At 42.3% G+C, this 16875-nt stretch overlaps 1 protein-coding gene and 1 non-coding gene across 4 annotated transcripts in view; both read left to right on the plus strand.

Annotated features, from left to right (window-relative positions):
• PRKCH (protein kinase C eta) overlaps positions 1-16875 on the plus strand; it is a 367061-nt gene that overhangs the window by 216269 nt on the left and 133917 nt on the right. The window lies entirely within an intron of this gene.
• Positions 13549-13655, plus strand: LOC123800762 (U6 spliceosomal RNA). The gene has a single exon (XR_006782011.1). It is a non-coding gene; the product is annotated as a U6 spliceosomal RNA (small nuclear RNA).

The raw sequence follows: 16875 nt of genomic DNA on the forward strand, positions 1-16875 counted from the left end.
TTACTCCGGTAAGATACCCAGTGATCTCCTCTCTCTAGGAACAGGTGCGGCTAAGGAAGGTAGTGAATTCACGGACTAATTCACACTGGAGTGCTAGTGATCGATATCTTAGTGCTCTCCCTCTCTGAGGTGTGTCTGCGTATTTAAAAGATGCTAAAACTGATGTTTTCTCCATGAGAAGTAGATTTTTAATGTTGACATTTCAGGAGCTTTGGCATCTATGTGTGGGATATATTTTAGAACCTCAGATCTATTCTCTCTCTGTGGGGGCATCGTCTTGTCAGTTTGGCTCCAAGGCTGGGGCTCAGCGTGAGCTTGCACATTGCTGCCGCTTTAGAGCACAGCTCCCTGTCAGACACAGAGGATGTGATAGCGGCCTGTGTGTGTGTGTGTTACATGAGGGAATGGGGCCCCACCACACACCTGCTACAGCTGTGGCCAGCTGGGGCCTGATGTGAGAATGTCCCTGGCTTGGCTCTGTTCCTGGCAGCCACTCTAGAATATCCCTGGCCATAAAATGACAGGTGGGTGATAGAACATTCGGAGCTCTAGTTCTTACCTTGGATGCTGAAGGGTTTTGCATAAGGAAGCACCACGAAGTCAGGCCTGTAGTGTTCTCGGGCTGCGGCTGCGAAAGGAGCATTGGCCTGGGATCCCAGAGATTTGGCCAAAGCTCGAGAAATGGTGGTTGAGCCTCAGGGTGCATCGAAGGCTGTGGTCTTGAAGGTCGGATGTTAAAATGTGTAGCGCTTTGCCAACTGTAGAGTGCTGTGTGAAAGTATGCTAGTGGGTTTCCCATCTCCGTGTTCCTACTGTCATGGTGGCAAGATTCCTGTCATTCTCTCCACCCCTGCCTGGGACCCCATGAATACTCAGCAGGTTTGTTTTATTTTGACATTGGATTTACTTTATCCTAGAAGCTTCAAGAATGTAGTGAACAATGACAGATGTGCTGCTGGCTTATCTCCATGCCTATTTTCCTTTCATGGCCTCCTATAGGAATTCTGCCACCAGCTCAGATTCTATAATTCCAAAGCTCTCCTTAAAAAAGAAAATGCTTTAATGTGGCAGTGATCTGTGATAAACAAGGCTGGTGTTAGGAGCTACTGACTACTCATTTCTTCCTCTCTCATTTTCTTATCTTTCATTAGTTATGCTGAAATAGCTAAGGCAAACAGTTTTTATTAAACGGAAGACATGACTGAGAAACGACATGGGACATACCCACCGGGTATAGACCTGCGATTCGCCATAGATGCTGGGGCGATAACGATGGACAAGACTTAGACACTCACCCAGCGGAGCTCACAGGAAGGGGGGGCAGATACACCCCATGTGGGCAGGGCAGGGGTCCAGGTCCTACCACGGGAATGAGTCTAAGGCATGATGTCGGCACGTGGGAGTACGTAACCAGATCAGCTGGAAGGTTTGAGAGAAAGCTTCGCAGGGGAGATGATGTTTAAAGCAAGTTTAAATGATAAATTGAAATGTGCCAGGAGAGAAGGATAGTTTAGGAGGGGAAGACAAGTTTGTACAGAGGCACAGAGGTGAGAGAGCAGCGACAGGTTCCAGAAACTGAAAGTAGTGGGTTAGTTTCAGAGGTTGGGGAGCATGGGGGAGATGTGGCCAGTGCTGTGGGAGGATCTTCCGTGAAGATTTGCCTGGGACGGTCTCAGCTTTGACTGCTGTACCAGTGTAACTGTGAACAGTGCCACTTTTCACTCTGAAAGGGTCCTGGGTTAGAAGATAATGACATGGTCACATTATTTCTAGGTTAGGAGAGGATGGGGTTGCCAATGAAGGGTTCTAAGCAGAGAGAAATAAGATCTGATTTGGTGGCAATGGGTTCAAGGGGCTGGGGACCAGGGGAGTGTTTGAGCATAAGAGGAGACAAGGGTGTGGAAAGCTATTATGAGACTGTTAAAGTTGTCTAAGAGAGAGGTTAGTAGAGCCTGGGTTCAGTTGGGATCTGTGGGGATGGATAGAGAGAGGGGGACAGCTGTACTAAGCATAACCAACAGGAGTTGGCAACTCACTGGATGTTAGGGATGAATAAGGATGAGTCTCAGATGATGTAGAGTCATTCACCAGGGTAGACATATAGGGATGGAAGGTGATGAATTCAGCTTCGAATGGGTGGAGTTTGAAATGCTGGTGGGAAACGTAAGTGGAGATGTCTAGGAGAAACTGGAAATAAGAGTCTGAAGTCTGGCAAGAGATCGGGTCCCAAGATACAGCTCAAGGTGTCAGTGAGAGACAGATCCATGGATAAAGGGGCCCAGGGAGAAGCTTCCGAGCCCCAGACCAAGGCTGACCCACAGCAGAACTCTGTGGAACCCAGCACGTAAGGACTCTGGCTCATAGATTATAGTCTGTCAAACTCACTCAAGGTATGTTGAAGGTTTACTTAATGAGCACCCATTTTGTTTATATATTCATTACTCACTCAGTAATGTTTGAGTGCTTACTGTATGCCAGAGACTGTTTCACCAGACGGTATAATAATGTCTTTCAAATTGGCATCAAAATGTTTGATAATGGGGGCGCCTGGGTGGCGCAGAGGTTGGGCGTCTGCCTTCGGCTCACGGCGTGATCCCGGCGTTATGGGATCGAGCCCCACATCGGGCTCCTCTGCTATGAGCCTGCTTCTTCCTCTCCCACTCCCCCTGCTTGTGTTCCCTCTCTCGCTGGCTGTCTCTCTCTCTCTCAAATAAATGAATAAAATCTATAAAAAAAAATGTTTGATAATGAAGTTTTCATAAAGAACAGAACATAAAAGGCTTTGAAAAGTCACGTTTGAGTTAGCATTAACTGTAGCAGCTTCGAAGTTTGGTATAATGTGCTGGGTGCGGGTTTATTCTTAATGCTGGGGTGAGAAGAACAGATAAATCTGCTCAAAACCTACACCGAGGGCTCTCTTCACCAAATTAAGATGGAGCAAGAAAAACTCTTAGTGGAAGTGTGTCTCAGAGCCGAAGGCACAACGTTATCAGCCAGATCAGGAACCCATCGCCGTTGTTCATCTTCAGAAAGGCGTTGTTACTCTTGATCAGACGCAGAATTCCCCTAAGCACTGCTGCTGAAGCAGACACAGATGAAGTGATTTGTTGTTTCGAAAAAGCTGTCTCCTGCCACTCTTTACTTCGTTCTGGCGAAGCCCTTCTGGAGCTAGCAACTGGATCTGCAGCCTAATCGAGCTGAAATTTATTATGGTGATGAAACAGCCATAGGTTTTAATGCAGCCACTAAATGCTGACAGGATGGCAGGATCTGGCCATGTTTATGACTGTCACTATATTGGACTGGCTTTTACCTGGAAGAGTGGAGTGACCAAAAAAAAAAAAAAGAACGAGATAAAGGAAACTAATGAAAAATGCATGACCGTGAATTGGTAACTGCTCCACTTGGAAGAGAAGTAGCAAAGAAATTAAGTTAAAGTAGTGATACCTCATGTCAGAACAAATCAAAAAAGATGTTGTTGCATTTTTGTGCTGTTAAGAAATACAGTGTCAGAGTTTAAGATTGAGTTTGTATAAGTGAAGTTTGCCTGGACTCAGGGTACCCCAAACTTCAATGGTTGGTCCCCAAAAAGGAAAGCAGACGTTTCGTGCCTCCTGTTGGAACCACACCACACCATCTGTGACGTAGCCTTGCTTAAAAAATTCAGCCTGATTCTGGTCAGGCTTCCAGATCTAACCACTAGGTTAGAGAAAATACTGGGCACAGTCGAACATTTTAAATGACACCGTGGGAGAGGTGCTTAGGTGGCCTAGTCGGTTGAGCGTCCCACTCTTGATTTCAGCTCAGGTCATGATCTCAGGGTCATGAGATCGAGCCCCACATTGGACTCTGCACTGAGTGTGGAGCCTACTTAAGATTCTCTGTCTCCCTCTCCCCTTCCCCCTCCCCCTGCCATTTCTCTCTCCCGCTCAAAAAAAAAAAAAAAAAAAAAAAGCTATTGTGGGAGAGACTTGGTTTTTTCAACCAAAAATTAGAAGAAAGAAGAGAGGGAGAGAAAACCAAAATAACAAAAGAGAGACATATTAACCAGTTTCAGTATATGGACCATATTTTATCCCAATTCCAACAGAAATTGTAAAACAAACAATAATTCTCAGGAGACAGCCACGGAAATAGGCAGAGTGACTAGACACATGATGATATTAAGGAATTATTAATGTTATTTAGATATGATTAGCATATTGTAGTTGTTTAAAACAAAAAGGGCATCTATTAGAGATACTTGAAATACTGTTGAAATTATTTGATAGTTGAGATTTACTTTGGAATAATCAAAAAGTGGGAGGAGGGAATGGGGTACAGATATAATCAGATTAGCCAAGAATTGATTGATGAAGCTGGGTGTTGGTTACATGTGGGTTTATTATACTCTTCTATTTCTGCATGTGTTTCAAATTGTATTTAATAAGAAGTAAAAAATTAAGATAAAACTACACATTAAAAAATTACCTATTTCCTGGACAAAAAACAGAACCTAGATTGCATCTATAACATCTAATGATGCTTTAACTTTGAATGCATATTGCCTATCCTCATTTGTAAATTAAATCTGGTGTTGGCTCTCTTTTTTTGGTCTGTGTATGTTTTATCATTAGTTCCCAATTTTTATGGATTACGAAGAGGCAAGTTAAAAATTCTATATGACTAAGGTACTTCAGTACTTTTTTTTTTAAGTTCTAAATAAATATTAAGCTATGAGTCAAAAACGGCAGGTAGGAAGACATGAGTAAGATAATGCCCTTCATTCCATCGTAAGGTTCTCACTTAAAATGAATGACAAGTAAATCATCTCCTACTAACAATTACATAACGTTTTGTATTTGCAAGGTTTAATTTTAAGATAGTTTCCTAAAAGAATAAAGTAAATCAAAAGAATTAATGGTAGAAGTATCTTTATGAAGATGGTAAGACCAAAGGTCTGGGCGGACATGCTTTTCCCCCAGCGTTCCCCAAGCATGCTTGAAGGTATTCTGTACCAGTTTTGTTTTTGGTGGGGGATGGGGGGGGTAACTTCTTAAAAAATAAACAAAAATACAACCTGACAAAACAGCTATCATTGATGGATTTGGTGCTTGTCTAGAAAACTTTGCTATAGAGGCCCCTGGGTGGCTCAGTCAGTTGAGCATCTGACTCTTGATTTGATCTCAGGTCCTGATCTCAGGTTGTGAGATCGAGCCCTGCGAGGGGCTCCACACTCAGTGTGGGTTCTACCTGTCCCTCTCCCTTTTCCCTGTCTCTCCCCCAGCTCATAATCTCTCTCTCTCAAATAAATAGATAAAATCTTAAAAAAAAAAACCAAACAAAAAACAACTGTGCTAGAACTTTGAATTGCCTCCTTCTTTCAGGCTCTTACTACCTTACTTGGCACTGATTCCTGGGGAGAACGTGAAGGTGCACTTGAATTTTGGTATCTACTTATTCTTTCTGCCAAAGCAGTGCATTACTGTGTAGAGTAAGATTCTAATCTTTTTTTTTTTTAAGTACCATTGCCTCAGTTTTTAGTTCAAATTTCCTGTGTCAAACCATTGGTTTACACATAACGAAGTTCTCTGCTAAATCCTTGTGGCCACACACACCAAGGCAGATGAAACGTCTTACCGTTTGAAAGCTGCAACCCACAGTTTCTCACTGCATCTCATACTCGCAGTGCATGTCATTTTTGAAGGGAAAAAGGTTATCGCTGATGGAAGTTCATTTTCAGGATTCCTTTCTCATGTTTCAAGCCAGGTGACAGTGTGTCGATTTAATTCGTTTTCAATTTAGCTTTTACAAAAACTTGTATTCCTGTGGTATATTCAGCCTGAGCAATGAGTGACCACCTCAGTTTTGGTCCCGGCAGTTCCGTGGCTACTGCTGGAAACGAATGTCAGGTTGAAGACAGGGCAGGAGAGCAAGAAAGAGGCTTTGAGGAAGGGAGAGAAGAAGGGAAACTAGAAATGGAAGAACTGATCTTTTTAAGGGATCGAGATTAATTGTCTGGTGTCATAGTTTGCCCACTCCTCTTCTGAATCACAGCCAGCTCATTTATTGAACGCCTTCTGAGGACCAGATACTAGGCTAGGCCATAATTTGACAAATAGCAGCATTAGCCCTTATTTTATTTTCTTTGTGGAAGCAGGATGGCCTCTTACCCTAGTAATTGGTGACCTATGTTCATGCAATCCCAGACCTTATGTCATTTGCTCCCCACACCAAATTTCCAAGGCTGGTGTTATGCTCCGTATGCAAATGGTAAATCCCACGCGAGACACCGATTGTGCTGTGTTCTCCTGGAGGGTAAGTGCCTGGCCCATGCACAGCTCAGCCTGCAGCACAGAGGTCCAGGATCCTTCTAGGCCACCCGGCTGTCTGCGAGGCAGCTCATGTTTTCTCTTTATCCTACCTTGGAAGAGCACGGTCCTGTAGGTGGTATAATCTCACCCTCCTCAGAGTTGTGTCATCTTTTGGGATGATCTGTGTTTGCAAAGCTTCCCTTGGATTCCTTGTTTTTAAACCTAAAGATCGATGTTCACCCGGGAAAGTTGCCGTCCTCTCGGATGTCAGGCATGGATCAGAGAGCTCTGAAAAGATTGAACTTGAACTGCTCAAGCTTTACCATGATTATCAGTAGGTTCTCTTAATGCAGATCTTAAACTAGACATTGGAAGGAATTAAAAAATAAGGAAGTTCAGCTTAGGGTATGATAACTGCATTTGCGTAGTTAGAACCCAATTGTCATTGGCTTCATCCTGACTACTTGTCTTACTTTCATTGACTATTGATTGCTTTGTTCACACTGTTTCAGTTGGTTCTCAAAGTGGGGTCCTATGGACTTCCGAGGGTTCCAAAGATATTTTCAGGAGGTCTGTAGTTCAAAACTATTCTCTTTATAATACTAAGAGGTTATTTGCCCTTTTTAGTGTTTTGACGTTTGCTCAATGGCGCAAAAGAAACGATGGGTAAAACTGCTGGCGCCTTGGAATGAATTAAGGCACCAAACTATACAGTCAACGGTGTAGCCAGTCTCTTCTTCATTGCCAGACAATTGCAGGGAAAGAAAAATAGTTTCATTTAAGAATATCTTTTTTGAGCCGTAAACATTATCAGTGTTATTAAGCTTATATATCTTTATAATCTGTGTGAGAAAATGGAAATTATCCATAAAGCACTTCTGCTACATACTGAAATACTATTGTGGCTCAAAAAAACAAAAACAAAAACCCACTTGTGTGATTGAGTTGTTAGTTGAGCTAGTCACTCTTTTTTTATGGAACACAATTTTTACTTGTAGAAATGACAAACTATAGTAGTGAAGTTTTGGGAGTTTCTCAGGTATTTTCTTAAAAAATGAATGAAGTGAGCCTGTTACTTCAAGGAAACAACTGTATTCGATACCAATGATAAAATTGGATCCTCCAAGCCATAATTAGAATTTTGGAAAATTTTATCCACCATTAGGAGCTTGTCAGCTTGAAATACTTAAAAAAGAATTTTCCCATGAGTTTGTTGTTGATGTTAACAATTTTGATCTTTAAATATTGTGTAGTAAAGTAGGTCAACATTTGGAAGAAGATTCGCATAACTCAGTGAATCTGTATTTTCAAAATGACCAATGGAAGATGGTACAAAATCACGTGTGGGTCAAGGATCCATTGGAAGGCAGCTATGCTCACCGCTATACCACCAACGCGAGGATCCACTGGAAAGTGTAAGATAGACTAATGGATTTACTGTAACAGTATGAAAAGCTTCTTGATTGTGGGTTTAGATTTCACACTGCAGTTAAGTTTTAAGAAACTGCCACTTGTCCAGTTTGATATGGTATCTAAGAATACTCACAATTATCGGAAAATGCTCTTAAAACATTCTTTCAGCTACTCTCTGTGTAAGGCTGGATTTAATTCATCTACTTCAACTACAGCAAAGGTGCAACAGATTGAACATGGAAGCAGATATAAGAGTCCCGCTGGATGTTAAAGTCAGATGTTAGATTTGCAAAATTGTAAAACGATACCACTCTTATTTTTTCGTTTTGGAAAATACAGTTATCTCTCATAAAGGTGTTACTTATGTTGTCATCCACTGGATTTATTGTTTTAAGTGACTATTTTTAAATGTCTCAGTTTTAATTTCAAATAGGCAAATATTGATAAAGAAAAATCCATATAAACCGAAACTCTGAGTCTTTAATTTTTAAGATGATAAAAGGGTCCTGAGACCAAATTATTTTTAGAATTTAGAATAGTTTGACTTTTCCCTTTATCTTTTTTTCAGAAGTCCAGCACTTTTAATTTAGTGACCACAGGAAGAAGGACCTGTCAGACATGTGTTGGAGACTGATGTTAGGTAACAATCAGGTCCTATAAGCAACAGAATAATTCAGCAATTTTTTTTTGAAACCGTAACCCTGTTTTTCTAATTATTTTTACTGTGCAATGTACTTTTTTAGCCAGTTTTTGTCACAGGCCCTTTCTCATAAAAATAGGAAGGTCAGGAAGTAACACCGAACAACCAGAAGCCTATGGTGGTTTCTAACTTTGGAGATGGCTGTTCGGGGTAGCTTTATGCCGCACCGTTGCTTGATTCGAGCAGAACAAGGCAGTCACAAGACTTCTGAGCAAGTGGTCAGAGGTGTAAGTGCTAAAAGCTGAACCTCAAAAATAGCTCAGAGATCTATGGACAGAAGTATCCGTGGATGCGCTTCATGGGGCACTGGCTTATTAACTAGCATGCGCTTTTGACATCAAGGTTCTTGAAAACACAGAGTTTGACTCGTTTCTTAATTTTCTCAAACTTCATTTTTTTGTTGTTGTTGAAATTACATTAATGTGGTATTCTCTCAGTGGAACTGGGATTTAGGCAAAATAGAAATGATTTAATTTTGTGATAGAAAAAATAATTGCTCCAGAGTCTATTTTCATTATGCTTCAATCTCATTTCTCATGACCCCTGATCTCTGCTCTTTCTGTTTCAAATGAACAGCCAGTTATACTGGAATCCGTTTTCTTTCTTTCTTTCTTTCTTTCTTTCTTTCTTTCTTTCTTTCTTTCTTTCTTTCTTTCTTTCTTTCTTTCTTTCTTTCTATAATTTTTTTTATTATATTATGTTAGTCACCATACAGTACATCCCTGGTTTCTGATGTAAAGTTCGATGATTCATTATTTGCGTATAACACCCAGTGCACCATGCAATATGTGCCCTCCTTACTACCCATCACCAGCTCGCCCACCCTTCCTTTCTTCCTTCCTTCCTTCCTTCCTTCCTTCCTTCCTTCCTTCCTTCCTTCATTTTTATTTTTATTTTTATTTTTATTTTTATTTTTATTTTATTATTAGTTTCTTTTAAAATTGTATTCATTTATTTGACACAGAGAGAGGCAGTGAGAGAGGGAACACAAGCAGGGGGAGTGCGAGAAGGAGAAGCAGGCTTCCTGCTGAGCAAGGAGCCCCATGCGGGGCTGGATCCCAGAACGCTGGCATCATGATCTGAGCCGAAGGCTGATGCTTAACGACTGAGCCACCCAGGTGCCCCTGGAATCCCTTTTCTTAGGTCTTCCCCAGTATCGCCCTGTGTTAGTGGGCAGGTAGAGAGGAGGAAGATCTGTTTCTTCCCTTCTCCCTTGAAACTTGTCTTGTGCATCAAGATTCCATTCTGGTAGATATGAACAGACACTTTTCCAATGAAGACATACAAATGGCTAACAGACACATGAAAAAATGTTCAAAATCATTAGCCATCAAGGAAATTCAAATCAAAACCACACTGAGATACCACCTTACGCCAGTTAGAATGGCAAAAATAGACAAGGCAAGAAACAACAATTGTTGGAGAGGATGTGGAGAAAGGGGATCCCTCCTACATTGTTGGTGGGAATGCAAGTTGGTACAGCCACTCTGGAAAACAGTGTGGAGGTCCCTTAAAAAGTTAAAAATTGAGCTACCCTATGATCCAGCCATTGCACTACTGGGTGTTTACCCCAAAGATACAGACGTAGTGAAGAGAAGGGCCATATGCACCCCAATGTTCATAGCAGCAATGTCCACAATAGCTAAATCGTGGAAGGAGCCAAGATGCCCTTCAACAGATGACCGGATTAAGAAGTTGTGGTCCATATATACAATGGAATATTACTCAGCTATCAGAAAGAGCGAGTTCTCAACATTTGCTACAACATGGACGGCACTGGAGGAGATAATGCTAAGTGAAATAAGTCAAGCAGAGAAAGACAACTATCATATGATTTCTCTCATCTATGGAACATAAGAACTAGGATGATTGGTAGGGGAAGAAAGGGATAAAGAAAGGGGGGGTAATCAGAAGGGGTAATGAAACATGAGAGACTATGGACTATGAGAAACAAACTGAGGGCCTCAGAGGGGAGGGGGGTGGGGGAATGGGATAGGCTGGTGATGGGTAGTAAGGAGGGCACGTATTGCATGGTGCACTGGGTGTTATACACAACTAATGAATCATCGAGCCTTACATCGAAAACCGGGGATGTACTGTATGGTGACTAACATAATATAATAAAAAATCATTAAAAAAAAAAAGATTCCATTCTGGTGTTTTGAGATTTCTCTCTACGGTCTCAAGTCCATGCTGAAAGACTCCCTGCAGGAGGTCGAGAGTATGAGTGTGTGGGTGGGGGCTCAGTGGCCTCGGTTTGCAGGCACCTTCTTTGCATATGTCATAGGCTGCCTTGGATTTTTCTAAGTAGCGACTTATTTCTCAAATTATTTTGGAGAAAATCAGTTTCTACCTCTATGAATTTACATTTGGTTACAAAACGTATCGGTTGAGCAATACTACTAAATTATTACCACTTGAGTCCAGTGGATCAAAAGGACTATCCATATATACACACAGAGAGTGTTTACGTGTGACATCATGTGAAGTGTGTATACATGGACTTATTAATGACACTGGTTTATTATCACAGAATTCAAATTTTGTTGTGTGGGAGGAAACAAACTAGTAGATAAATTAATGTAATATGCCAAGTGGTAAGTGAAAAAATAAGTCAGAGTCAGGACACAGAGCAGGGCTGTATGTGTTTTCTGTTCATATCAGATGACCTTTGAGCCAGAGATCTGAAGGGAGGGAGGGAGTGGACCCTGGGCCCGTCTGGGAGAAGAGGGAACAGGAAGTACAAAGACCCTAAGTCTGTGTGTGGGGGGTGGGGGGATGGTCGGTGAGTGAGAGTTGCCTCTAGGACTGTGGCTGGGCTATGAGGTCCTGGGGAGGTGCCCTGCATCATCGCCGGCACAAGGTCAGCACCCTGTTAATGTCACTGCCCTATTCCGGAACATGCCTTGTTGTTTTGGTAAAGTTCACCTATATTTGATGCTGGCTGATTGAGCATAATCTTTTCCCCTTTGGTTAGGGTCTTCAAGAGCACCATATTACATCCATTTACAGTGATTTAATGTGGGGCGCCTGGGTGGCTCAGGTCATGATCCTGGGGTCTTGGGATCAAGCCCCACATCAGGCTCCGTGGTCAGCTGGGAGTCTGCTTCTCCCTCTGCCTGCCCCCTTCCAAACACCACCCCCACCCTCCCGGTTCTTGTTCGCTTGCTCTCAAATGAAATCTTAAACAAACAAAAAAACCCCACAACAATGATTTGATATAAGTTGCTAAAGCCTAAATTATTTTTAAGTTCATCATGAAGACTTTCCCAAGTTCTGTGAACTCCATTGTGATTGTTCTAGCTAAATTAGGATCCATTACACAGCTTAAGTAAGCATTAAAAGTTCAAATCGACTGGAGATATATAACAAGTTCATGCACCTCTCAATATAATTAGCTATAATTTAATTCTGTTTGTGGGTTGTTAAGAAATTACTCTTATGCACCTCACCCACTTAAAACATGGAAAACTTAGGCTTAGCTGGAGTCTTCTGTTCTTGAACTTGGTGGGAACTATCATTTGTTGTGAAGCTTTAATAAGTGTTAGTGATACATCTGATAAAAATCTGGGGAAGTAAATAGATTGGAGCTTGGTCTGGGCACGTTGTAGGGACTTAGTATATAACTTTCAGAAGCTTAGTTCATATTGAATTTTGATGATACTTCCCATTTTCTGTAAATGAGTGTACTTCCAATATCTGAGTCCTTGGATTGGGATTTATCAATTACTGAAAATAGGGCCTTTAAAACTATGAGATGACAAGAGAGGATCTATTCTAGAGCAATGAAATCACTTGAGAATTTCGAAAAATAAGGATTCTCAGGCCCCAGACTGAATTAGAATCTCGGGGGAAGAGACCAGAGAAACAGATTCTTAATAACACCTTGGTTGGTTCTAAAGGTTGACCAAGTTTCGGCACCCCTGTTGTATCCCAAATCATATCTAATGTGATTAACGGAGTTTTGGTGATTGGAAGGTTTGCTAGTTGAAAAAAAAAATGTAGAAAAAAACCACAGAGGGGAGTATATTACTTTGGTGTAGTCTTTTAAGAGCTGACAAAACACCAAATTTTTTTTTTTTAAGAGCTTTAAAAATACCGTGACATAGCTAGGTCAGGTTACAGTTCCTGTGCTTTTAGGAGGAGAAAATGAGACTCAGAGGCTAAGGGCCTTGCTAATGTCTGCAAACACTCAGTGCTAATGCTGAGACTCAAGCCGGGTTTGAAAGTGGTAAAAGCAGGCTGGGAATGTTGGCTGTGCTACCTATCAGCCCTTGGACTGAAGACAAGTTATAGGCATTTCCCGCTCTTAGAGTAACCGGGATCAGGGAAAGGCAATTTAGAGTGATTCCAGCTACAATGGAAGCCAACATTTAAAAAATATATGTTTTAAAAGATTTGATTGGTACTTTGCCTTTAAAAATTATGACAGAAATTCTGAAAGTCCGTTCCTTTCCTGTCATTGTAACCTAAACGCTGACACCTTTATACTAATTCTTAGAACCAAAAACAGATCAAATAACTCAGTTGTGTACTTTCCTGACTTATTTGAAGGCATGATAACATTTTCCACTTCATGATGACTTTCTCAACACTGTCATGAAGAGGGTTATTTACAGAAATATTTGAAGGTGTCCTCAGTTTTCCCAAAGGCTGGGCATGGCTCCATTAGTGTTGATCTTTTCTTCATTGGTGATGGACCTACACCTGGATTTACTGTGTCAGGGGTTTGCTGTGATTGAAGTAGCTTGTCAGTCAATTTCATGATCTGCATCAGCTGCAAGATCTCACTTTTATCTGGCACCTGTGTTTATTGCATAAGTTGTTGCATGGGAAGTCTCTAATTCTCAGAAAGTGAGAACAGCAACCGTTCACATGGAGGGCTGGAATAGAGTAGTTTTAAGCAGAGAAGGGACAAATTTAAAAGTGCTCAGTCTGTTCCTTGGTGATTGTTTTTATGCTTTGGCATTAAGGTTACCTATATCAACATCACTATTGCGATTTTGGTAATGAAAGCTCAGATGGTGAGTTTGGGTATCGTAACTCTTACACAAGTTGTTTAGATGCCATTCTGTAGAAGGGACTCCATATCTGGGTACCACCATCTTATTTAATGCTTACTTAAAATCCACCCAGGTGTATATCTTGCCTCGGCAGGATATATACTAAAATTGGAATGACACAGAGAAGTTTAGCATGGCCCCTTGCGCAAGGATGACACACAAATTCATGAAGCCTTCCATATTTTTTGTATGATTCCATTAATATGAACTGTCCATAATAGGCAAAGGAATGGAGGCAGAAAGATTAGTGGTTGTCTAGAGCTTCTGGAAGTGATTGCTTTTACAGGTGATGGAACTGTTCTCAAACTTGTGGTGATGTTTTCATAACTAAAAAAATGAAAAAAACATCTGCCCAGGTCACCATACCTGGAGGGGTTGTTTCTAACAGAGGACTTTAGGAAGGATTCACTGACAAAGACTGACGCTTAACTCTGGGAGAGAACCCTCATCGATTTCGTTAACTACGTTAATACGTGATGATTCCATAGGACTCTGGTATTTCCCGCTAGCCCCTCAGGGAGGACTCTGTGGGAGCAGTTGGCCGGGGTGCAGCGACAAGTCTCACAGCCCTGCTCAAGTGGACCTGTGACAGGTCGTGTCCTGCCTCATGCTTCTGCTTCAGGTGTTCCGTGTCCCCACTGGAGGCCCCCACATGCCTCCGTTCTTGGTCCTTGCCTCTGTGAATGCTCGAAGGCCACCCTAAATCCAGTCTTTATGGGCCTTCTCTCTGATATGCAGAGTACTGACTATTTGCTGGCTGTGTCTGTCTGGCCCTTTTTCTCTGACCAGGGATCATGAACCGCTCATGGACACAAAGGGGCCCAGAGACCAGTTTTGTTTTGTACATGGCATTGTACAACGTTTTTGGAGTTTCCCACTGTGACCTCTTCAGACAGGGCAGGGCTGTCCAGGGCACCACCTTCCCCAGAACCTCTTGTCATCCGGATCCCCTCTGACTTCACCTCCACGTCTGCATCTCTCAGTTGGGATCTGAGTGTTCTCTCAGTGTGTGTAGTCAGCACCGTGCACTAGCTACGGTGGCACTTTTCATTGTCTTTGAGGGGAAAGGGTGACTTCTTTGCTGGAGTCAACCAAAAAAACTCTTGTGCTTTACTGAATACCATAAAGGTTCCTCTCTTGCACCATCAGCATCCCAACCTGCCCCGGTGGCACTTCCACTTCCGGTTTGGGGTCAGGCAGTCTTACTATTCTGGGGAGATTTGGAGAAGAAGTAGGGAGAGCACTCTTTGTTTTGTTTTTGTTTTTTAATCCAGGAAATAAGTCAAGCTTTTTAGATAATATGTCAGTTTTAGTGAGGCCTCCAGCTTCTTGAATGCCCCAAAGCTTATTTCCTGGTGTTAGTGTTAATCGTGTCCTTAACGGAGACTTACAGACAGAATCCCCTGGAAATTGCCCTTGGGGATCTCTTACTGTGCTTGAGATGTGGTGCCTGGTGGAAGGGCATCAGCTTTAGCTCAGAGGGACCCGGCTCTGCTTCCTGTACTTCCTAGCCGTGCGGCTTTGAGCAATGGTTACCTTATATGTAAAACACGGGGCTAGTGGCATGTATCCCCAGGATTATTGTGAAGGTTACATGAGGTCATACAAACATGCATACACCCACAAAGGGCTGTATTAGGACCTGATGCAGATTATGTGCCTGCCCATTTTAGAAGGAAATCCATACCCAATTTACCCCACATACTTTGTGGTGAATCATCTAAGAGGCATCGGGAAAAATATGATGCTATAAACCCCTTTTCTCGGCCATTGTTTCAAATCCTAGACAGCAATTGAACTTCACGTCATATTCTGGGAGGATGCAAAGTACATCCTGGCGTGTGTGTTGAAGTGCCTTTGGTAGGAATTACCGTCAGTGAAGCTGTGGGTGGGGAGAATGTGTGGAAGGATCACTCCCTGTGAAGGGAGCACTATTTTGTCAGTTTCCTGCATGCTGGGCCCTTGGAAACATGTGTTGCCCCTATTCCTATCTCTGCCCATGAGAGCCAATGCTATACTTTTCCCTAAGGGAAACTCCTCAAGGCTCTAGATAATGCCTAGATTGATGTTGCTGCCATCTCCTTGAGAGGACTGACTGTATCATGGATTGGTGTGTGTGTCTGTGTGTCTGTGTGTGTGTGTGTGTAGACCAGCCCTCTTCATGGGCAGCTCCACTGCCACGGGTGCTTCATAGGAATGTTGATAGGACAACAGATAGGGACTAGCAGTCTGTTTCCCTGTCTAGCGTGACTTACTTACTCTTTGGGATCATATTGAAAACCAGCTCCCATCCATGGTCAGCTAGTTCTTTTAGCACAGATACACAATTGCAATAAGTGTGCTCTTCCAATAGCTCTGTTAAGATGAATGGGCTAATATTTACAGGATATTTCTAGGTCCCAGAAAGAAGGTGTGTTTTAAGAGCAGGTTGTATGAACTATTTACTGTTAATTTCTTATCCCTGGAGGATCGAATATTAAATGCCAGGGCAGACATTGTAAATTGTCAGGCAGCGTTGGCCCCTATCTCCCACCTTTGTCCTAGCATCAGGATTTTGTTACGTGCGGTCGCTAGCCTGACCTAAGTGCTGCCCGTCTACTTGGAGCAGCTCTGGTTGTTTACTTTGTTATTTATTCACAAATTGCAGTTGGTTCCCTCTCTGTGGATATTTCTATAGCATCGGTCTCTCCCCAAATATTTGCCTTAGTTTATTAAATTACTTTCTCATTTATAAGTTCAAGTGTGTGTTGACTTTTGTGGTTTTAACCTTACAGGCTTGCTTGTCTTTGTATTACCAGATGGTGTCCCTTGTTTCAGTCCATAAGCAAGGTTTGTCTGCTTGCTGGCTTGTTTTGTTTAGGGCTTAACCACCAGCCAGTTCCGTCTTGAGTTAAAGATGGGGTTATGTTCAAGTGAAAATCCATTTTAAATCTACTACTTAATTATTGATTAAAATGCCTCCTGCATATTTTGGAGGCAAAATTGCAATTTTTTTTGCATGGGAAGAAAGAACGTGCACTGAAAAACAATATTTGTGTGGATTCGGGTTAGCCTCTTTCCTTTGCTCCGCGGTGCTGGCAGGTAGAATACTATGAATCCGAAGGGCCAAAGACAGGCTTAACTGTTTCTGGGAAACCGACAGGTATCACCAAGGTATTTTAAAGGCTCTTTTCCTGTAGGGGTCTTTGGGAGGGGTTGCTGCTGTGAAGGCAAACAGAGTCAAGATCTGGGTGCTTGCTTCCTGCTTCTAGCACCATTTCCAGCCCATGGAGTATAATGGCGGGGACTGTTGTGGCGAAGTTGCTCCTTCCGCAGCTCCCTCATATTCTTGGATGCTCTCTCTTCCCCTCTCTCAGGTGGAGCCCAGTGGACTTCCTGAGTTGAGGAGATGGATCTGAGTCCAGGA

This window comes from Ursus americanus, chromosome 26 (assembly GCF_024610735.1).
Source record: "Ursus americanus isolate L20-20 chromosome 26, mUrsAme1.1.p, whole genome shotgun sequence".
NCBI lineage: Eukaryota > Metazoa > Chordata > Mammalia > Carnivora > Ursidae > Ursus > Ursus americanus.